This window comes from Ornithodoros turicata, chromosome 7, assembly GCF_037126465.1.
Source record: "Ornithodoros turicata isolate Travis chromosome 7, ASM3712646v1, whole genome shotgun sequence".
NCBI classification, from domain to species: domain Eukaryota; kingdom Metazoa; phylum Arthropoda; class Arachnida; order Ixodida; family Argasidae; genus Ornithodoros; species Ornithodoros turicata.
In genome coordinates, this window is record NC_088207.1 from 36,292,280 (window position 1) to 36,316,313 (window position 24,034).

The window sequence follows — 24,034 nt, forward strand, 5'->3', positions numbered from 1 at the left end:
TTCTAAGTGGGTCGAAGTATATAGTGCCAGTGACATCGCCATCTGCGGCGGCAACCATGGCCTGTCTTCGGGACATTTTCTCCACGCACCGAGTTCCTGATCTTGTGGTCTCTGAGAATGGCTCAGCGTTTGTAAGCAGTGAGTTCAAGCATTTCCCGAAGCGGAATAACATTAAGCAGCTACTCATTCCGACATACCTAATGGAGCAGCTGAAAGAGTAGTACAGACGGTAAAATCCAAATTAAAAAATAGTGCTGTTGGTGATCTCAAGACGCAAATAGACAGGTTTTTGTTACACTACCGTACTCAACCTCATGCAGTCACTGGCAAGTCACCAGCCGAACTCCTGATGGGAAGAAAGTTGAAGACGGTATTGAACTGACCCGAGCTGCGAGAGAAGGTGGTGTTCCAACAGCTGAAACAGAAGCTCTGGAGTGCTTAGCATGCGCGAAATCCCCGAATCTAGAGCCAGGCGACATGGTATACGCCCGGAACTTCAAGGGCCTGCTTGGGTTCCCGCTGAAGTGACAAGTCGTAGGAGCTCATCCCCAGTCAACTTGTGCGTGGCTGACGGGACACTGTGGCATCGTCAGACTTTCAGACTTCCTGAGGACTTCACTGAGCGCACAATTCGCTCTCAGAATCCTCCCCACCGGGCGGCAAGTTCTGCTATAAACTCCCAGGTGAGGGGAACTCGCGTTGCGTACCCCTGTACAGCTTGAAACTGACTGAACATCGTTGCGGGGAGCTCTTCAGCAGCCTTCTTGAACGTGAGGAAGTTGTATGAGTAAACTTTATACTCGGTAGACCCTTTCGCGCTACGAATCGCTTGATGGCCATGAGAAAGGTACTACGATTGATCGTTTACCAACTCCAGGTGAATGGCTCTGGTAGATGTGCATGTAAATAAGGCTACATAAGGCTTTGAATTACTGTCCTCCGCTTTGTAGTACAACGGACCAGCAAAATCCACGCCAACGACTTCAAACAGCTGATTATCACACAAGAGCTCAGCGCTTGTAGCAATTCAATTGTTAAACTGTTGGTGAGGATGTATCCTACTAAGGTGCTGTTCCGTGTTGTTTGTCGCGATTCCGTTCACTTCTAGCGGATGCAGATATGCAAGTGTATATGCAATTCGGGGAGAGGTGATGTTTTTCTCCTTTTTTTTTATTTTTACCTTTTCATTTCTCTTGTTATTTTCTTTTTCCTTTCTGTGCGGTTCATTCATTTAAGAGTTCATTATGGGAGTAGCAGAATCCAATTTCTCCTCCCCCTGTTTTTACATTCAAACTCAACTCAACGTTTTTTTTTTTTTTTTTTTTTTCCAGCAAAACAGCATTCATAGTGCTTCCGGCAACAGCAGGAATGAAGAATAAGGACGCAAACGAGGATATCCCAAATGGAATCGCAGGAGCCCCTTTTGCAGCTAATCCGTAGACGTAAGCCGACTTACTCCTTGGAAACGGCCTAACTCGTTCGCGTATAGTCTCTTACGGAAGGTAATCAATGTAGTGGATCAAATCTGTTCCTTTTGATCTCTAGCACGGAAAGGACAATGCTATGGGGCAACGACAACAAAACAGGCAAGACGACGATGATGACGACATGAGGCGCTTTACTGCATGGGTTGCGCTACCCTATATACCGCACTACATGTGAGTTACTATATGAGCGCTACGGAACACTTGGTACGTGCTTCATGAATGAACCTTTCTGAGCTGTAGAAAGATCGAAAATCCAGCGAACCAATGAGAAGAGCCTCAAGACTATGGAGCCAGAAGGACACACACATAAATGGGATGATGATGTGGTGGGGAGCCAGAAGGAGGAGAGTTCGTGCATATAGGAAATATCGGCAGCTTTCCTACTGAGGCTCTCCGCGAGCTCTGTTTGATGCAAGCCCCGTGTTTTCTGTTTGTTGGCTTTTTTATTATTGTTGTTGTTGTTGTTGCGCTGTGCAGCACTCCAATGAAGTTGCGTAAGCAAAACAGCACGACGGTACGTGGTATAGCCCGTGACATGAAAAACCTTGTGCGCGGTTTAATGACATTGCGGTCCACTGGTGCAATGAGCAACGCCTCACATTTCTTTTAGAATGTCTGTTCCGTTTGAAGCCCAGAGCACGCCGCATATTCGAGCAACATGTCCGTGGTAAGTAGTGCCAGTGTAGCGTAATGGTCAGCACACTTGACTGGCAATCGAGAGGTTTACGCGGATTCGATTTCTGTCGCTGTCTGGCTCTTTTGACGACTGTCATATTTTGAAATGTCGTGAGCGTGACACCAACCCTTTATCAGCGGAAATCGGGAGGTAGCACCGGTTCATGTACTGGAACCGGTGCTGTACGTGGTTTTCCCAGACTCTGCCAGACATGTGTCGGTATACACTCCCCCACTAATAAAATATCGCAAGCTGCGCAATATATATTGCGCAGCTTGCGAGTGGCCCAATATTGTCTGGATATCGGCGCGTACTGGTGCAATACTGGAGCAATATTCGACCAGTATTGCCGACATCCACCGAATATTGAGCCAATATATATTGTGCTGCTTGGACACTTACGGTCTCTTCCCCCATAATGTAGCGACTTTGTGAGCCATTTCAGATACCTATAGCTGCTTCGTGAAACTGCAATGAAACCACAGCAAAATAAACCCATAAGTGCAGCGTATTGCAAATAACCCATATCGAATGCCTCTCGAAGCTCGTCTCAGCTGTGTATTTCTTCTGAATTGCTAGAAGACTTGTCGTTAATGAAGCTACTTGCTCTCTTCGAGAGCAGTCACTAATTGAATGTCTCACAAAGTGACGAAAGCGTAATTAAACACGACAGATTGATCTGAGTCTGTGCGGCGTTACGTAACCATGTTGGCACATGCAAGGGTAATCCCAGTTACATCTTACAGAGGTCTTGAAACGAACGAATAAGCACTGCGAACGCTTTGGCTTTAATCATGTGGTTCTGCATTTAACCGTTCGGCATTCTCTCAGGAATGTTGGGAAATAAATTGGAATCGCAGGGAAGCAAGAATGAATGAGGGAGGGAGGGAGAACGTTCATTTATTTTAATGGCACGGAGAAAAGCAAGAAGCATAATGGATTGTTCCCTCAAAAGATGATGTAACGAGTTTTAACGAAGAATTTAATGAACATTTAATGGAGAGTATAAAGTTCTGAGGACCTTGTATAGCCACCTCTTACGCAGGGTACGCTTCCAGTACACATTATTAGGTTATAGGGCTATCATCTAATGGTAGATTGCAACTATAGAGAATCATCTGGTTTGGTTTCATCTGCGATTACTGCGAAAATTTCTTGCTCTAATGTGATATTATACAGGTTCCGTACGATTTTTCGCGTTATTATTGATGTATACCCGTACAAAGCTGCGAGGCATTGGGCGGGATAGGCGAGATGCAACGGTTTGTAGCGTGGCGCGGTCACTATAGTTACACGAAAGGCTTTGCTGAAGCCTTCAGCGAATACCGTATTTTTCGGTGTATGACGCGCACCCCTAAAAACGGGCCGAATTTGAAAAAGTTCCATGTACAGTCGACCCCCGTTTATCCGGACTTCATTTATCCGGATCCCGCGGTATCCGGACAAAAGGCACGGGAACGAACTTCCCTCCATGTATTTTGTTCTCGTTTATCCGGACTTCAGCTTCCAGACTCGGATAAGAATTCCAGGGAACGAAAGTCGAAAATTCTTGTAATCCAGCTTCAGTTATCCGGACTACCGTGAGTAAGAGGAGACGCTGACCCCGCTTCTTCACCCTTTTCGCTGTTTGGGGGTTATTCCCGTCACACGTCAGGGACTTACATTCCTCCGTAGGGGAGACAATCGTGCACCATGACCCCCTTTTCTATTTGTGTGCCTTGGGTCACGTTGACCAGTCGAGTCATTTGGAAATGTCTCGAGCAACTGTCCGGTTCTAGAGGGGAAAACTCTGTGACGGTCAGATATATTTCGGACTCGCCATTTTTGAGTGCGCGGGAACTCATGAACGTGCCGAGCTATTTTGGGGAAGCTTCCCTCTCCTACACCTCTGGATGAAAGCAAGAGTGAAGGCCGCTTTCCCGGAGTCCCGAAGGTCATAGGCGAAAGTGGACCATGAATGAGGTCACCGACGGCTACATAAGCCGACTCCCAACAAAGGACTGGGAAGAGAGGAATTTGGCCAGGCAGTCTGTCAGGCTCGGCGCCGGAAGACTGCTACTGTCCGCTACTGCTACTGTCTGCTGCTGCTTCCGTCGTGATCGACTCGTCGTTCCCCAAGGCGTCTACGGGATTCGAGACTTCGTTCGACAACGTTCCACTGGTGCGCCATCGACCCTACGACAGCTTCTGCACGGGTACTCCGGCCCAACCTGCCATCCCGCCTCAGATCTCGAGAGAAGACTACAAGACGGTGAGCTTCCCCGAGCGGCGTGTTCTCACTCCATAGACTGTCGCGTGTGTAGCCTTATTGTCCCATCCAATTTGTACATACCGTCTGTAAATAGCCAGGGTCATTAAACCCTTATTTATTTGTGCTTTTGTGGTCCGGAGTCTTCCTTTGCCTTGTGCTGGGTCCCGCCATTCTCTATATTGTGCTCCGTCAACCCCTTATCCGGTGACGTCACATTTGGTGGCAGCGGTGGGATCAAAGCACAAGGAATAGCGTGGGACATATCCCCCCACGTTGAAGGGAAGCCTCGCAGGATGGCAACTGCAGTACAGGCGGCTCAGGGAAGCGCGTTGGGCGCAGGGGTGCTAGCGTTAGGTTCCATGCTACCTACATTTACAGGGGATGGAACCGGGATTACGATCGATGAATTTTTCGCTGTCCTAGAACAGTTAGGGAAGATGGGCGGCTGGCAAGATAACCAGCTCGTAGGTATGGCGAGGTGCAAGATGATGGGTAGCGCCCATAGCTTTGCTTGGCAGGACGAGGAGGCACTCGCTGTAAAGTCGTTCGAGCAGTTCAAAAGCCTAGCGATAAGCCGTTTCGATACAGAACCAAAAAGCGTGAAAATGGAGAAATTTCTCTCAGCTAAGCAAGAAAGAAACGAGGACGTGCGATCGTTCGCAAATCGCGTGCGTTTGCTGGGGAAGGGCACGTTGTGTGGTCTTACCGGAGGGACAGAAAAAGCGGAACTTGCAAAAGAACTCCTCGATGACCAAATGCTGTCTGTATGCGCGATCCTGTTAGGAGATTTGTCTTAACCCGTGAACCAAAAACTATGAAGGACGCAGTCGATGCCGCTGTAAAAGAGGAACAGAATGAAAAGCTAGTGTCAGAACGTGGTGTCGTTCGCGCAATTTCGACCGACTGCTTAGGAGAGGTTGATGATATGAAGCGAAGGCTCGACCGTCTTGAAGCTCTGTTAGAACAAAGCATCCGGCTGTCGGAAGAACGCATCACAGCAAACGCACCCAGACGCGCAGACCGCCCTCGCGGGGAGTGTTACAATTGCGGGAGGCTCGGGCATTACGCTAGAGAGTGCCGCGCTCGACGTTCCGCATCGAGGCGAAACAACAGCAGCGAAGGTGGCAACCGCACAAAACCCGCAAATGCTGAGCCGGACCAGGGAAACTAGAGATTCCCTCCTCTGTAAAAGTCACGGAGGAGGGGATAGAACTTCTCGTTGTTAGGTTTTGTGGAGAGACCAGTCCCATCGTCGAATGCAAAATTGATGAGAAGGAGTACAATTTTCTTATCGACACCGGATCCAAAGTTAGCCTCATTAAGGAGAACGTCTTAGAAGATATGTGTCCGAATTGGACCGAGCTCTTTGAGGTTGCGGGTGGTAAGCACACGCAGCTAGTAGGAATAACAGGTAGCCCGTTGCCCACCAGAGGGAAATATAAAATACCGCTTAAGCTAGGAGACACGAGGTTTGAACATCCGTGTTTCGTTATTACGGAGGACGTGACGTTGTCGGTTGCCGGTATTATTGGGCAAGACATGATCTTGGCCCATGATATAGACATTCTGTCAAGTAAAGGGGTTGTCGTAATAAACAATAAGTCCGTCCCCGTGGTAAACTCGAAAAATTCGGTGCCTGAACACCGTAACACGTCGAGAGATAAACAGCCCCTGAGGCATGCAACAGCAGTGCGCCTCGTCGACGGGTGCAAGATTCCGCCGGCGTCTGAGGTGGTTGTGACTGGCAGGCTAGACAATTCTGGGCAACCCGGTGAGATGGGCGTTGTCGAAGGACGAATAGAAGTTAACGGACTCGCTAGCGCGAATTTACTAGTCCGCGTTGGTAGCGAAGGTAAAGTTCCGGTCAGGATAGCTAACTATAGCTTAGCTGAAGTACGACTGCCGAAGAATAAAATTGTTGCTTCCTTTGCCGATGCTGAATACGCCGACCGCACAGAGGTGCTGAGCTGTAATCAGGCAGAAGCGCTCAGCACGACAGACTTTATCGAGAAATTCGAGCTCAGTCACATTTGTCCGGAGGAGCGCCCGAAGGTAGCCGAGTTAATTAACAACTACAGTACCACGTTCGCTTTCGACAGACTCGATCTTGGCCGCTGTGATGTAATCAAACACCGTGTACCTACGATGGATGCCCACCCCGTGTACCGCAGAGCGTATCGTGTCCCTTATTCCAAACGCGAAGAGCTTGACAAGCAAGTAGACGAGCTCGTTGAAAAGGGAATTGTGGAACATTCCACTTCACCCTGGGGGGCGCCGGCCCTGTTGGTAGAAAAGCATGACGGATCCTTCCGTTTAGTCGTCGACTACCGGGACCTTAACAAAGTAACGCGCACCGACCCATACCCGCTACCTAACATCCAAGAGACGCTCTCAACGCTCGGCGCCGCGAAGTATTTCACAGTGGTCGACATGGCCTCTGGGTACTGGCAAATTGAAATGGACCCGAACGACAAAGAAAAAACGGCTTTCAATACGCCGTCTGGACATTTTCAGTGGTGCAGGATGCCCATGGGACTAAAAAACAGTGCTGCAGTCTGGCAGAGAACCGCGGACGTTATTTTAGCAGGCCTACTCGGCAAGTCGTGTCATGTTTACTTAGATGACATCATTATATTTAGTAGCAGCTTCGAACAGCACCTGGAGGACATCGAACGGGTACTCAAACGCTTGAAAGCGGCTGGCTTAAAGCTTAAACCATCGAAATGTCAGTTCCTGAAACCCGAGGTGAAATATCTGGGTCATATTGTTTCTGCCGAAGGGGTCCGGCCCGACCCAGAAAAGGTCGCCTGCATAAAGAGCTTCCCGGTACCAAAAACCGTCAAAGAGGTTAGACAGTTCCTCGGGTTGGTGGGGTACTATAGGCGTCACATGGAGAATTTTGCGCAGGCAGCCAAACCATTAACTCAGCTCACCTCCAAAAAGGTATCCTTTCGTTGGAGTAAGGAAGCCGATGAGTCCTTCCAGAGTTTGAAAGAGAACCTGACTAAGTCACCCGTCTTACGTTTTCCCGACTTTTCGAGACCATTTATTTTGACAACGGATGCGTCTAAGATCGCGCTCGGAGCCATCCTATCGCAGGATTTTGATGGACAAGAGCACCCTGTGGCATTTGCGAGCCGACAGCTGGACAAGGCGGAGTCCAACTATGCCGCGACCGAGTTGGAATGCCTCGCGGTAGTCTGGGCAGTCAGACATTTTCGCTGCTACCTATACGGGAGGCCATTCACTATTATCACGGATTGCCAAGCGCTTAAATGGCTCATGAACGCGAGAGACCCAAATTCTCGGTTGTCTCGCTGGAACCTCTTGCTCCAAGAGCATGATTTCGAGATAGTGCATAGAGCGGGTGTAAAGAATCAGAACGCAGACGCTCTGAGTCGGGCAGCGGTACGTGAGTTAGACGTTTTCTTTCCTTCCCCTGAGGAGGCTAGGTACAGGGAAGAACAGCGACGAGATACTGAGCTGAAGCCCATAATAGAAGCTTGCGAAAAACAGTCATCTCGGACATCTGGCAACTATTATTTGGACGACGTGGGCCTGCTGCGGTATAAGCATAATGGTGAAACAGAGGGAACAAGAAGCAACGACAGAATGGTGGTACCGCGTGCCCTCGTCAGGGAGATAGTAACTCTATACCATGATACTCCATATTCAGGACATCTCGGGGCAAGGAAGACTAGGATAAGGATAAGCAAAGGCTATTTCTGGAAGGGCATGCGTAAGAGTATCCAGAGTTATTGCGCGGCGTGCGAGTCGTGCATGATCCGAAAAACCCCCAAAAATCGTAAGCCAGCGCCGATGCAGATCTTTCAGGAAGTAGGGCAGCCCTTCGAGCGTACCGGCATGGATATTGTCGGACCATTGCCGGTAACAACGTCCGGGAACCGGTACATATTGGTCTTTGTGGATCATCTCACGAAATATGCGGAGGCGTACCCGATGGCCGACCAGAAAGCGGACACAGTCGCGAGGATGTTCACCGAGCGCATCGTATTGAGACACAGCGTTCCCAAACAGTTACTTACGGACCAAGGAACAAACTTCACATCTTATGTAATGAAAGAGGTGTATCGTCTGTTAGGCATAAAGAAACTGCAAACAACGGCTTACCACCCACAATGTAACGGTGCAGTTGAGAGACTTAACCAAACAATAGTGCAAATGCTCTCTCATTTCGTGGCGCGCGATCAGAGAGATTGGGACCTCTGGCTCCCATACGCCGTGTTTGCCTATAATACAGCGGAGCATGAGAGCTCAGGTGAAAAGCCGTTTTTCCTCTTGTACGGCCGTGACCCCGTTCTTCCGGACGTCATGCACGAGCCTCCCTCGGTGAACTACGGAACACTAGAGAGTTACCGCGCGGAACTAGTACAGCGCCTTGCGATAGCCCACGACATCGCTAAAACTCAACTCAAGTCGGCTTCGGAAGTGCGGAAGAAAAAGCACGACGCTAAATCTGAAGAGGTAGCCTACGAACTGGGAGACAAAGTATACGCGCAGAATATCACAGTAACATCCGGCATGGCGAAAAAGCTCTCGCCGAAGTGGAAGGGGCCTTTCCGCGTCATAGAGAAATTATCCGACGTGACCGTGCGCATTAAAGACATGCAAAATGGGAATGAAAAAATTATCCATGTCAGCCGCCTAAAGAGGGCAGGAGAGCTCAATGATGTCGCCTTAGATACTGCGGAGAACTTCCCTAGCAGCTCACCTACCAACCGCGTCACCGACGACACACAGGCGAGTCATACCGTTCATCAGTATAATGCAGACAGCAATGTCAATGATCTTTGGCTGGCCGAAGTGGCCGACAACGAGCCTGCTCTGTCCCTCCCGGGAGACCTCCCGTCCGCGTCCTCTCTCGCACACGCTGCGATGCCTCAACATTCCTACAATCTCAGAAGCAGGGGCGCAATGTTGAAGTAACTAATGCCAAGCAGGGCTACGGTCTTTCCTCACATCAAACAAAAAGGGAAAAATCATGCGCGGGCAAAATTCGCGCAGCCGCTGCGCACTCGTCTTTGTTTACTGTGTTCAACCTCGACTTACCTGAGCCATATTCCCCATTGCTAAGATAGTTAACGGCAGGTGTCCGCCGCAAAACCTCAAGCGCTATGGAGTGTCGACCCAAAGCTCTGCAGGGAGCAAACTGTGTATTGTGATGTGAATTGCTGTATGTCAGACAGACTATACATTGACGCTATTGTGTGACGTCGAGAATTTTTATGTGCATAGAAAATTCTCGTTCTGGTGGGGGCGGATGTGACGGTCAGATATATTTCGGACTCGCCATTTTTGAGTGCGCGGGAACTCATGAACGTGCCGAGCTATTTTGGGGAAGCTTCCCTCTCCTACACCTCTGGATGAAAGCAAGAGTGAAGGCCGCTTTCCCGGAGTCCCGAAGGTCATAGGCGAAAGTGGACCATGAATGAGGTCACCGACGGCTACATAAGCCGACTCCCAACAAAGGACTGGGAAGAGAGGAATTTGGCCAGGCAGTCTGTCAGGCTCGGCGCCGGAAGACTGCTACTGTCCGCTACTGCTACTGTCTGCTGCTGCTTCCGTCGTGATCGACTCGTCGTTCCCCAAGGCGTCTACGGGATTCGAGACTTCGTTCGACAACGTTCCACTGGTGCGCCATCGACCCTACGACAGCTTCTGCACGGGTACTCCGGCCCAACCTGCCATCCCGCCTCAGATCTCGAGAGAAGACTACAAGACGGTGAGCTTCCCCGAGCGGCGTGTTCTCACTCCATAGACTGTCGCGTGTGTAGCCTTATTGTCCCATCCAATTTGTACATACCGTCTGTAAATAGCCAGGGTCATTAAACCCTTATTTATTTGTGCTTTTGTGGTCCGGAGTCTTCCTTTGCCTTGTGCTGGGTCCCGCCATTCTCTATATTGTGCTCCGTCAACCCCTTATCCGGTGACGTCACAACTCCAACCCGAGGGCCTGCTGCTTACGGCCCGTTGGCCGATGAAGATATTCTCCTAGCTGAGCTGCGATCCCTGATGCAGAGGCTCACTGCGACTGCGGTAGATGATGTTGCGGTTTCTGACTACGTTGACGTTGATAAGGATGATGACGCGTGTGCAGCTATGACTGATGACGGTGTGATTGCTGCTGTTGCCTCCGATGATGTGCAGCAAGACGGTGCCGATGACGCCAGTGAGAAACAAGGCGCCGACATCGATTCTTTGCGACCGCCCTGACATTCTCCGAGCAGCGCAACAGCGTGGCTCAACTCTATGCAATTACAAAAGTTTGCAGGAATCGAGTGCCTACACTACTATGTAACAGCTGTCATTGACGAGATTTCTGTGTTTTAATTAAACCTCGCTCTGTAGGACGTTTCTAGTCGGTCGTTTCATTTATCCGGATGCCCCGGTATCCGGACGATTTCGCCGGGAACGGCACCGTCCGGATAAACGGGGGTCGACTGTATAACGCGCGCCGCAATGTTGTTACACATGCGCGTTATACATGGAACTTTTTTTCAAATGCGGCCCGTTTTTAGGGGTGCGCGTTATGCACGACTGCACGTTATACATCGAAAAATACGATATGTTAGGATGTCGTAAAATAACGTCATAATCTTATAGTTCCGGAGATCAACCTCTACCTGATTCAAAAACGAATACGTGTTTCATAGTTCAAAGCAGAAAACAAAAAAGTGGAATATAATATTTCTAAATTAAAGGGGCACTAAAATGCAAAAACAACTTTCTCTCAAATGGAAGTTCGTGTTTCAATTAATATAATGCAAGCAAAATTAGCTCACACAGCCAGTTTGAAAGAAAACGCAATGAAAACAGAGTCGTCTTCGGCGACAACGAATGGTATTTCCAGGAGGGAAAGATTGGCGGCATCCAATGAAACAGCAGGAGAAGCGCGCGCATACCTATCGTGGGCGTGTGGATTTGGAACGGGTCCGATCGTAGTGTTCCGTATAGGCGCGGCATGATGCGCACTGCTGCATTTTTCAATACCGATTCACTGAATTGTAGCTCACAGCAGTTCTCCCGAATGTTCCACTGGCAACATTTATCTTCACGTCCTGCGGACAGGGACGCCAGCCCGCTTCGCAACGCGCACTTTGTTTTTCACCGGGACTGCTCCGTGGCGTGGCACGCGAGTGTACGCGCGCAGCATGAACTAAAAACAGTAATGCACGAGCTGAAACGATGTTCACTGCTCAGCGCCGAAGCAAGAAAGAGTCCGGCATAATTTCGATTGTAGCTCCGTAACGGAATCAAAGTTTCGAATTATGATAACAAGTACGAAATGTTAGATAGCATGTAATGTAATCTGAAGCGAACTAGTTCTTGCATTTTAGTGCCCCTTTAAAGTCAGAAATATATGATTGATGAGAGAAATACCTGCAGTCTTCAATCTATCTCTCCATTTTAGCATTCCATCTATCTTCTATGCTCTACAGTGTTTCAATTAAATTGCGCCGCAAAAGAAATCAACTTTGCAAAGAATTAGTCCATAGATTGAGAAGTTACCCGTCAAAAAGAACTCGTTACAAGTTAAGTTACCGTGTGCAAAATGTAACTAAGTTAATAACGAAGTTCTTCAACCTGAAATATAACTCGCAGTTACTGAGTTACTTAAGAAAAAGAACGAGTTGCTTCCAAGTTACTCCGGACACAAAATAGCATCACGCAGGTGCAGCGCAGTTGAGTTAGACCTTGAGTTGCCTGCGGAGGAGTGCAACACGCTTAGATCGTTTTCGTTTATGTCCAACAACAGACCTCTCCCTGTTTGTAAACAGATGACGTCATAGTGTTCGATAGCGCCAAAATTTGGTAAAAGTGAACTACGCTCGAAGCTAGAGGTGAACAAGGTCGCGCCCGAAATTCACGGTCTTGAGGGGGTTGCGGTTCTACTTTTCTTTCAGTGGGAGGCAGCGAACAAGTGCCCGTTCGTGGAACCCAGCCCTCTCCTTTCGATTTGTTTCGGTTTCAGTCTGTCTACCAATGTCATGATGACGTTTCTCTGGTAGAGGTCTATTCGAACGCTTTGCATCTTACTCCCTGTGGGCGCACAATGGCTCAGCTTCATTTCAATGGCAGTGGTTCTTACTTCCTCAATAAAATACTGTCATTGATTGAATATCACGTTTTATGGTAAAAAATGCCATGGAGGAACCGGAGAGAAAACAAGAAAACATGTGGACGTGAGTGAAAAGCGAGTTAAAAGTAACTTGGAACTTAAGTTACTTTGGCAAAGTTACCTGAAAAAGGAACGAGTTCTTCTGAAAGATACCAGGGCGCAAAAGTACCGAGTTAAGTTACAAGTTACCAAAAAAAAAGGAACTTAGTTACAGTAACGAGTTACTTGTACGGAGTTACCTCGAACTCTGCGTGCGCTGCAATGAAGTAGCGGACCAACCCGGCCCGCCCTCTTTCGACTTCAACGACGAGCAGAATATCGACATGCCCAGTTTCGCTTGCGCTGCACTGGGCGGCGCGGACGTCCCACGCCTGCTAACGCCTGCTAGAATCGACGTACCGCCTCCGCGAGAAGGAAAACGTTGATGACCTCCTCTCACTCTTTCGCTACGCGGGCATATAAAGTCGCGATTCAGCTAATCGCCGCAGACTATTTCATATACGGCAAATCTCTGCCTTCCAGTGGCTGCCCAAGCGGTTTATGGCGTCTGGTTTCCATGGCTGTGATTGGCTAGCTCTCATCGACTACATACATCACATTAAAGTAGTGATCACGCACGTTGTTTAACCTACATTGATAGGTTGATTGATAGGATAAAAAAGGAAAATATTAACCTAGACTACTTTTCTCTGTGTCAGAATTGTTATTCGTCTTTCTGCCACTACACAGGTTTTATTTTTTTTTTTTAAATCTTCTGTCTGTAGAAGAACTTTGCAAGGGGGTCATCGCGTCGGCAAAGATCACTACCTATTTCATATAAATAATGGTATAAATTTTACATCATTTTGGCGATTTGACGGACGGAGTCGGACGGTGACTAGATCTGAACTGACGCTAAGATTGTTTTCATATTTCTAGTTCCAAGAACGTTGGTATAGAATCTTGCATATATAGGTTACGGCCAGAATGAAACATTTTGTTTTAGTTCTCGAACTTCCGAATTTTTGGTGAGTTTTGCCAAGGTTCGCAGATTCTACCTTTCTAGTCAAATTTGAAGTGTAGTTGATGAAGCTTTTATTCTGACACAATTGAGTTTAAAAGGGACTGTAAAGTGGAATGAAACCACAGTGTTTTTATGTACCACCAGGTAGAACTTGGCTTTGTGATGACACACAGAAGCCATCACGTCTCAATCCTTCATATTTTTCATACTAACGAATTTTTCAAAGACTGACAATTTCGCGATCTTAGCGTCCACTGACGTCCGTTACGCGCAACTTTGGGCTCAGGTATCACGTGATATTGAAGCACTACGTAACGCATTTGAGACAGGTTGCTAATCTGTTAATATACACCGTTTTCCAGCAGGCCTCACATCCAGCGCTTTCGCACCCAGCACACTCCAGCAAGGAGGAAGTGATACCAGGGAGGAATCATACGGGTTTAATTCTCTCTGGCTTGTGCAGTAAACAGTTTACAACGTTCTCCCCCGGCTAGATGGCGCTGCGCTTTCCATATCGCGGCGTCCACGGGAAAACGGTGCATAAGTGTGCGTAAACGGTGCATAACGGTGGCGTGCGAGTCGCCTCAGGGTTGCTTGTAGTCCGAAAATTTTGCTTGGCGCAGCAATCTTTGAAATTCGAAAGCTAAAAATATGCTCAACGCACAGCAGGACTATTACGTATCTCCGTCCATGCTGCACGCTTTCAGAAAAGCACACAGTTGCTATAGGTTTACCTTTCACTTTACAATCCCTTTAACTTTAGTTTTGTTAACAATACACAGCACGGACATGAAAATAATGTAAAAGGCGTGTGCAACGTCGTCTTTGCGCCACGGCAGCACGCTAGGTGGTGCCCATAAGGTATCATCCAGGATTTTTCATCTGGCTAGCGAAAGTTCATATAAACACACTCCGACGTACTAAGTGGATATACAGTGTCACATTACAGACATAAGACGAATACGTGGCAGGTTTTCGAGCCCTAAACCATGTGCTTCCTAATGTGGGGACGAGATAGACGCTCATGAGCAACGCCAGCGTCTTCGATGCCAGCTTTCGTCCAGCTTTTTCGAATTTCCCCAACGAAAGTTCTAATTTTGCGAACTTTTGCGAACTCGAACATTGACAGGATCGCATCGTTACTAGTAATCATGACGTCCCTCTCTCTCTCTCTCTTCCTTTTCTTTTTTTTTCAACAATCCTCGTGCTTGCAGTTCTGGATAAAGCACAGCGTAGACGTTACTGGCACGCCTATTGGCTGAGCCCTATCGCAGTCGGTGGTCAACCCCATTTGTCATTCCAACGTCTCGCAATCAGAGACAAGAAAGCGGTCATTTTCGCAGGAAACGGGTTTTCGTCTGACATTTCCCTTCGGTGCGCAGTGGAAAGCTTAATCAGTCGCAGCACTTACAGAGATGACAGAATCTTACGGGCGACAATCAATTCGCGCCCCTAATCACGGTTCCATTTCGCCATTCACACTTACGTTTAAACTTCGGCAATTTCCGTTCACACTTCGAAAGAGATGTTCCGATATCAAACGAGCCTCGTTACTTTTGTTGCTCTTTTTATGAAACAAGGATGTCCGCTTCTAAGAAAGTCGAAAAGAAAGTGAGCGACAATCGGCGATATTTGGCGCCGGACGGAAAGAGACTTTCCGAAATTCCTTCCTCCGCCACAGCTTCTCTCCTAAAGGCTCTCCATTTAGCGAATCCTGTACGTCTCGAAACCTATTGTTATAACGGAGAAGTATCGTTGGATGTACCGGAGCCAAAAATAAATTACGTTTCGGGCTACCGTGACTTGCGTCTTTGATACTTGAGTGACGCTCCTGTTTGGGTCTCACAAGGAGATCGATCACACTGTCAAACGTCTACAGGGGTGAAACCGGCTGAGCTGTACGGTGTGAGCCACGGCTCTTCGCTAGCTAGTGACAGACAGGCGGGTGAGTTAAAAAAAAATAGAACCACAGGAACTTCCTCAGACGCTGTAAGGCAACTGTCGACACAGTTCCCTACGAAGTCGGCCCAAGATGGACGATCCCCTCGAGGCAACACGCAGCCACATCAGGCAGATCGCTTGGCAAGAAATTTTGGGAACGTGCATTTCGTCCATATATCCGAAGCGTAACACAGTCGCACCGTCGAACGAGATTCCCCCACACAGTCCCGCTCAAGGACCTTCTCTGAGGTACACACTGGCCAGTAGCGTAAAGACGTTCCCATCCAGAAATGCTCCTTTCATCCTGCGTCCTTGTCGGTGTAAAAGTCGAAGACGTGGACACCACTCCTTTCAGAGATACTCTGAGAGGCTGGTCTCTGACAGGTCTACCTCCCAAGGAAGAAAAATTTGCACGGAGCGCCATACCGTATTCACTGTTTTCCTCAGTAGTTGAGTAAAGATTCTTTTCCATTGTTCATCGATGGCAGAAAAGTGGTTCCGTTACAGATTCAGCTATGTGACTTTACCGCCGGCCGCTTCGCACCATCATCCAAAGCACACCTACATAACGCACTTACAAGGGCCTTAGACTCCCAGGTTGCCAGTCCAGTCCTGCTTTGGAGTGCCCTCACGAAGAGCCAACAAACGTGCACCTTATTCATCAACTCAACCCGCAAAGGCCAATCTGACCTGTCGCACGCCCGAACGCTTTTTCATGTTCCTCCCCTTTCACGGAACAGACACAGACATATCTACTGCCGCCGAAATTAATAAGATACTTCTAGCAAAATCTCGGGAACTTCACGCACGCGCACCCTGTGGACGTGCCCTGGACCACACCCAAGCCATGCCCATATTAGGACGACAGGTAGAGAAGAGTGTGACTTCACCTGCACGTCGTATAATGACGTCGTTTGTCATTAGGGTGAAGCCAAAGGTGCTTAGAGCAGAGCGCCAGCTTGACTGAGTTTGCAGTTCGGCGTTGCACAAGCAACAGGACATTCCTCTATGACATTTGCAAAAGGGAGGAGTGACGTCGACTCGATCATTACGTATTTTCGTTTCTATTCTTCTTTCTTTTTTTGTACGGAGTCGGTGCCGCAACGTGTCTGGTGATTGAAAGCGTTTGACGGAAGAGCATAATTAAGCACACTCGGTGTAACGCTCAAGATGAACCGACTCAGCAGCTTCGCCGTGGCGCTGTACGGGATCGCATGCATGTAGCACAGACCTGCACAACTTCCGTGCATTTCTTGGTGTCTTACAGCATATGCCTATGTGTAACGTAAGCTCCTCTAAAGGCCTTTGTCATGTTGAGAACTTTTTGTTTGCTTTTGTTTTCGTGCTAGCTGAACAGGAGTGCCGCCATGAAAGACTAATCAAATCTCGCATTCCACGAATGAACACCCAAATGTAGCGCTTGCGATCATTTGATTCTGTTGTCCTACTACTTCGTTTATTTTCTGTTTCCCCTACCGCTTTTTGAAAAATGCAGAGGTGTAGAGAATATACCAAAACGGGAGAGTGAGGAAGAAAGACCAACCTTGAAGGTAATCGAAGTATAGGTGTTCTAGGGTGTCTTTAACGACGTTGAAAAAAATTGTTAGTTGGTGTAGGTTTATGGCGGAAAAACAACAGCGCAAAATAAACTTTAAAAAAAAGCAGACGTCGAAGATCAAAGCGAGAGCAAAGGTGTATGCTTCAAGAGTTCTCTACAGTTGAAGACCAGCCTCTGTTACCGTTCATCTCCACTCCACTATGACGAAAGAAGTGAGGGCACAATGCTACAAGCTTGCTTTGCTCGTGCATAAGAAGTTTCGGTTTCGTCTTGCTGCTGCCAGGAAAGCTTTCGGGTCATGATGGTCCAAGACTGGAAACCATTCCAGCGTGCCAACAGCAAATTCGTGAATCATTGGTTCCTATACCGCGTTATGCGAAAGCACGAAGCTGTAACGCGTTCGCTTGTTTTTATGGCCGCTGGCGCATCATGGATTCCACATCCCGCCTGATCGCATATATGGCTCGAATTTCTATCGCGTAATGACGTGTGGCGAATGCCTTGCCCCGTTGAATGCACAACCGTGTCAGACTTACGAACCACTACACTTACACTGAAACGCAAAGAAGCATATAAAGAAGGGAAACGCGAAGAGCGTATACGAGAGAGAAGAGCATGATAAGGCTCTGTTCAAAATAGTGCCGATCTTTAACGCTGAAAAACCATTTACTGGTCCAGATGGACGCACAGAAAACTGCATCGATCAGTTTAATTCTCTCAACGACGCTTCCAAAATATCAGAATCGTAAGCTCTGAAATCTCCAAACACAGAATACACTTGAGATAACTTCATTCTATAGCTTGTTTCTCTGTGAGGACGTCAAGCGCACTCAGGCACCGAGGCGCCGTGCACATGCACCTACAGCGCGCATAATACCCCTGTCACACAGGCTAATTTGCTGTTATTTTCGTGAAGCGCACTCATCCAAATCGAATGTCACTTTTCACTAAATGCTTGCTACACGGCATAAGTAGGTGCCAATATGGCAATGACGATAGATGAGAATGAACAGCGGTAAAATTTTTAGGCGTGTGCCACAATTCCGTCGTATAAGAATGTTTTTCTTTGATTTAGAAACACTACCCGCAAATCTTCTTCCAACATTAAACATATTTGTCTCAAATATATGTGACTGTGACGAGCCGCCACAAGTCAGGCTGAGTAAGAAGCATATCCAAAACCTGGTACTCCATATGACCGCAACCAATATGCCCGCCGGCAGATCGCCAGACTGCGAAATTTCACAGGCTGTTAACGAGAGTAATTACATGTTCTTTCGGCACAATGTCACACTGTACTTGAATCAAATAAGCATTCTGTTAAAAATACTTGTTTGAAAATATTGTTGCTGCCAGGGCCTTTTGTTTTTTCCTCAATATTTTACCTGCCTGCCGTCGAGGCTATACGCACTCGGTCCGCCGAAGTGAAATGAACTGAGGTTGGGGAACTCCTTGAATCGTTAGCGCACTTTCTGTGGAGTGTCACTAAAAGATGCCGTCTGACAGTACACGAATGACAGTATAAGTGTCACTCGTTGAATGTGTCACTAAATTAGTCCGTGTGACAGTTGTATAAGTTACAACTCCCCCCACAAAGTAACCGGCTTTAAAGGGAAAGTTCGCTCCTCAACATGAAGTCAGGTGAAGAGGAGCCCAGGGAACGCCCTCGTGACGTGAGACTGACGCCACATATACCTCTCTCTGCGTGAGGGTTTCAATACGCGCGGAAACAAACATTTACGTACTGGCGCTTGGACAGCGAGCAATCCCGTTAGCACTTCTCTGCAGAACTCTGAAGTCTATCACCCCGTTTATTAATTGGCGAAATCCGTGACACCGCTCAATAATTTGAACATATAGGGACGTTTTTTTTTACCATTCTGCCCTATGCGTAATACCTCGGTGCGTCCGCTATGGGAGATGGTATAGCTCTCTTTGTCACATCACATCACATCTCTTTGTGAATATGTTCTGCGTGCAAAAAGACATGAAGGAGTTGCAGAACTTTGCTGCCCGTTAGCATTCATTTCCTTCCCTTAATAAAGTTATTTCATTTCATTCCCTTTTTCCTGCGCACTACTTCCCTTGCGAACAAGTCGGTGCTCCACAGACCAATGGGCGAGCGCTAAATGAAATCCCCGTATGTATGACGTTGACGGTTCTTATGTCACAAATGCACGAAGGGCTTATTTGTGCAATTGTACGCGGAAGGCTATATACAAAGAAGTAGGTCAGAAAGATATACGGGAATAAATTTACGCATCCCGCACAATCTCCATATTCAACTAATCTCCCCGTCAAAACCAGGCTCTTGGAGTAGATCCTTGTCCTCCTCCCATGAACTTTCTTTTACCGACGAAGCAGCCATGAAAGAAACAGCAACTTTATTTGATGATGATGATAAAAGCAATATAATCCCGTTGACATCAGCTGATGTAGTGAGCTCAATCGGGAGCAATAGACAGCAAAGAAACGTGGTCTGCGATGACGAGTATAGAAGTGGAAGTTATTACTACCCATAAGTCCATTCTCCATACTTTTCTTCCTCTTTGAAGTGGGGTAGGGTCCTGTGGCTACCACGGAGAAACATCCCATGTCATCATCACTTCTCCTTCATTTATTGTTGTTCATGTCTGCCTCTGGTGAGCAGCGGCAGCATGAATAACCACTACGCGCCTCGTGTTGTAGCAGGAGTGTGCGAAAGCTCAAAATAATCCACAAAGGAGGAAAGAAAAGCTCCATGTTTAAGTCAGTAATTATTTTTCTCTGGTCCAGCACGCGCTTTCATGAAAGGACACGAAAATAATGTCCAGCGTGCCACGATGCCACGAAGGAAAGAACATGAACGGGAGTTAATCGATTCGTAGTGAGGCAGAAAGGGATTTACAATGTCGCAGCACAATGAAACTAACTCTAAATACTAGAAAAATTACGCCAGAGGGCTACCTCGCACAGAAAGGCAAGGAAATAAGGCTGAAAGGCTCTGGAAAGGAGGAAAATTCGGAATCAATAAAAGAAGAAACGTAGTGGGAAAGACAAGGAACGACATGTTTCTCCTCTATTATCCATGTTTGTCGTCTGCGTGTAAATCCGATCCGACAGTAATGGAGTCACGAATATCACAGAAATGTCGGCAACGTCCATTAGATGTAGCGCTTGCCAAACACAAGATGAGGTGGTGAGGCTTAATGGCCGAGAACACTGGCGCTAACGGAAAGAAAGTGACCGACAGTTACGCATGACGGCATGAGGGCGCCTCCTGGCGTTCAACATCGAAAGCAAGTATTGAAGGGGCACTAAAGTGCAAAGATTTGTACGCCTTCCCTCTCCCCTCTCAACAAAAGCGACAACGCGGACAGGCCGCGGGTTGGTTTCCTCGAACAATTTTCCTCGACGATTGGACAAATCGAACGATGCAGTCCGTGAATCCCGTTCCTTTTATATTGCTGTCAAGGTAACGGGATCTTTCATTCCACGATGAGAAATTTTTGCACTGTAGTACCCCTTGAAGACTGCGAGGCATGCTCACTGCAGCTCAAGAGCGTTTCGAGCACGAAGAGAGACGAACACCTACTTCTAGCATTGTACAGCTAGCATCAGAGTTAACTTGAACGCCATTCCAGCCTGCGGACCATGGTGGTGCTTAGTTGAAATAACTGCGCAGGGTGTTTTGGTCATCTATTTACATCCTCGTTATGAAGGTGTTGTTTTCTGCTGAATAGAATATTTATTTCGCTCGTTTACGAAATGCGCATAATATGACCAAACATCACCGAACATGATCTCGTGGCTCGTGACAGTTTCCGATGCTGCTTAAAAATCGCGAACGTGTGTGTTACACGGTTGCCGTCCCTTAGAAATAAAACAATGTCATCCGTCTACGCTGATATTTTAACTTCTACAGTCTCAGTATACAAGAAATACGAGGTATGTACTATAAGCGCATTAACTTGTAGCGACCTCACTAAGAGAATTGGACTATGTATAGATGAGGCCCGTTAGGCGTACATGTCCGTTGTGAAGAGGAACATGGCGGCAGGACCACTTTCTATTGCCAGCGGAGTCACTATGGAGAGCCTAGGATGCATCAGCCGGTTCCTCATATTCTATGCTACGGTTGTGCAGCGAAATTTCCAAAGCGTAAAAGATGTCATTACCATAATTAGCTGTTCGAACCTTGTCCTCATCCGTTGCATCGGTCTGCTAGGCACTGCCAGGGTGGTTTCCTTCCCGCTTGGCAGTCTGGACCGAGCCGTATCCCTCAGCGTTGCGTGTTTGAACCTGGCCGAGGGCGACAGCAGACTCGGCCGTCCGCCAATCACAGAACACGACGTCCACTGGTGGGAACGAAGCAGCCGACCGGCAGCGATGCATGCTCACCAACGCAATCCTACGCAAAATATTAATTTCACGCGTGCAGAGGCAATATGCAACATAGAGCGCCACGCAACCACAAGCAAGTGGAAGACAGGCTGTGGCGACATGGCTGCATCTATGAATCGACCCTAATCCTTCACACAGCTTACCACCACGGATGCTCTGACCATTAGAAGCACTACTTCACCGGCTCCAACTGAATATGTCCCGTTCGCAAATACGTTTATACGCAAAACTACTATACTGCAACCGCTCGACCTTTGGCGTGAGCGAAGATTCGCAGCATATACTGACAGAACGCGGTCGCTTTCGTATAGACCAGCAGGCGCTCCCAAGAACCTTGAACATAATCGGTTGAACCTTTTGACGTAAGTGAAACTGTTGGGTAATCGGCCCGCGACAAACGGTACGGCGTTCACTCTTATCTTTTCTTTAGGTCATATAGAGGATGAGACATGATTTTAAGATTTGACTGGTCATGTGCGTTTACATAATCGCTACACCCTTATTTAGGGCTACATCTGCATATTTTTCAGCTATACTTCCATAACCGCACTATACATGTCTCTTTTAGAATACCTGTTGATCATCTACGGTGTGATAGCGATTGTCTTGGGCTAATCAGCAACGCCTCTCTGCAAACGGCCAGAAGACACACGTGATCGAAGTCGAAGTCGCTATGGCGCATTACTCTAGAAGTGACATAATTATCTGTGCAGTGACATTCCATGCCTTTGCGTTGCAGAGTCTCGAGTTTCGTAAAGCTATTAAGTCGGGAATAAGCAACTGTCTTGTGTGGTTCCTTGTCCTCCTGTTTCTTTCGTCACCATTTCAACGGCGCTATACATGGTACTCTGGAGGTGCAATCAGATTCCGAGCTTATTGCCTATCAAGTTCCACACAAAGTACACCTTTGCCGCAAGATACAATCTTAATGAACTCATTAAAACTCTGCTTTTTTCTCCGGAAGCTCACAAGTCAAGCTCCTACAAAATATATGTCCTCCCGGAGAGCCCTCGCCGTCGTGCACAGACCACGCGATTATAAAGAGCATCCATTATTTCGGAACATTGAAAAATCATTCTCTTCGTCGCTTTCGGCTGTGAAAAGTCGGTGCGATTTATCTGTTTACTTCATCACCGTTCCTCTTCTTTACGCCATTAGGGCCTCGCGATTAATCAGCCAAAACTTGTGGCCCGCACGAACAGTGGAATCCTTCGCAAGGCCGCCGCGAGCTTATTTGAATTATTGGTTCCATTAAGCCGACTTCTTCCTCGCAGCCAGATTAACTTCCTCCTCCGGGTTTTAATTAATTCAATCAAAGTTTTATTACCGAGGCCGCGTCGGCAACCTTTATGCACTCCGTGTACCCTGCATTTAATACCCATATAAAATTCGCATAGCCACCAGCGATATGATGATATTGTTTTAACGATGTGCGGCAAAATGATGCAAATAGCGCGTCTCCGGTTTCTGAATATCGTTATATATATATATATACTGGACAGAGTGCCTGTTCGGCGTGTGGGTACTGAGTAGCCCTTCATCCGCGCGAAAGCACACGGCACATTCGCCCCGCCTTTTTATTTTTATTTTTTTGTGGAGTCAAGGTCATTCAGAGTATGTTGCTTTTGGCATCGCAGCTTGTTGTGTGTGCGCAGCTTTTACTAGGTTAATGCGTTCAATAAGCGAGCATATTCCTTCTATGGAATTTGCGCTACTGCATATTGCTTGCCACGATATATCGACTTTTGTGAACCTTGAGTGTCTAAGACTATCGTTTTAAAGGGAACAGAATATATTAATTCTATAACTCGGGGCTTTGCGTTGGGAAAACACTGTGATCGTGAGCGAAGCCACAGTGGCCGAGTCTGCGTGGATAATTTTTGTTCACCTAAGGGTTCGTTAACGTGCGCCGAGATCTCGACGCAGAGCACACCACATTTAACATCCCTCGCGGAAGACTGAGCAACTTGTACCCTTACTCCACGTTGCCACCGTCTTCGGTCGGTTTTGAACCCGCGATCTTGGGAGTAGCAAGCCTTAGATTATGGCTAACAACTCTTAACTCATAATAATAATAAGAAGAAGAAGACTGAGCCACCGAGTCCGGCAGGGACATGAACTGTGTAGGTCGTTATTTAGCAAATATGTGACGGGGTGACATGATACATCCCGGTGCCCCAAAATGAGCAAATGCGCCGTCTAGTAATAATGAAATCGATTCGATGAATCAGTATTGAAACGCTCGGTGACTTCAGCGTCGAGTGCCGAGCAAAAAGCGCCTTTTCACGAAATGTTATTGGCACTGTTCTTGTGGAAAATTCATAATCAAAGGATACGTGAAGTTTACGTAAGTAAGTACGTAGTGCGGGTTTAGACATATTTATGTAGAAATGTCATGAAAAAGGCAGAGCCTTCGCGTCGAAGACCACATCCATCACATGCCAACCCGTGTCGTCCTGTTGAGTATACTTGTGACGTAAAAATGTGACGCGTGAAATTGTCGTGGTACCCCGTGGTATGCAGAACTCTGCCGAAAAAGCATGGGACCCACAATTTCTTCTGACGGTATTCCGCAACAAACTCCGACTTTCACAG

General features: G+C 47.5%; 1 protein-coding gene and 1 long non-coding RNA gene across 3 annotated transcripts in view; one reads left to right on the top strand and one right to left on the bottom strand.

Moving 5' to 3' along the window:
• The window catches only part of LOC135400944 (monocarboxylate transporter 10-like), a 215,977-nt gene that overhangs the window by 123,089 nt on the left and 68,854 nt on the right, over window positions 1-24,034 (bottom strand). The gene's annotated exons all lie outside the window — the stretch shown is intronic.
• LOC135399831 (uncharacterized) lies at window positions 62-2,813 on the top strand. The gene is made up of 3 exons (XR_010424423.1): window positions 62-683; window positions 1,332-1,442; window positions 1,546-2,813. It is a non-coding gene; the product is annotated as an uncharacterized LOC135399831 (long non-coding RNA).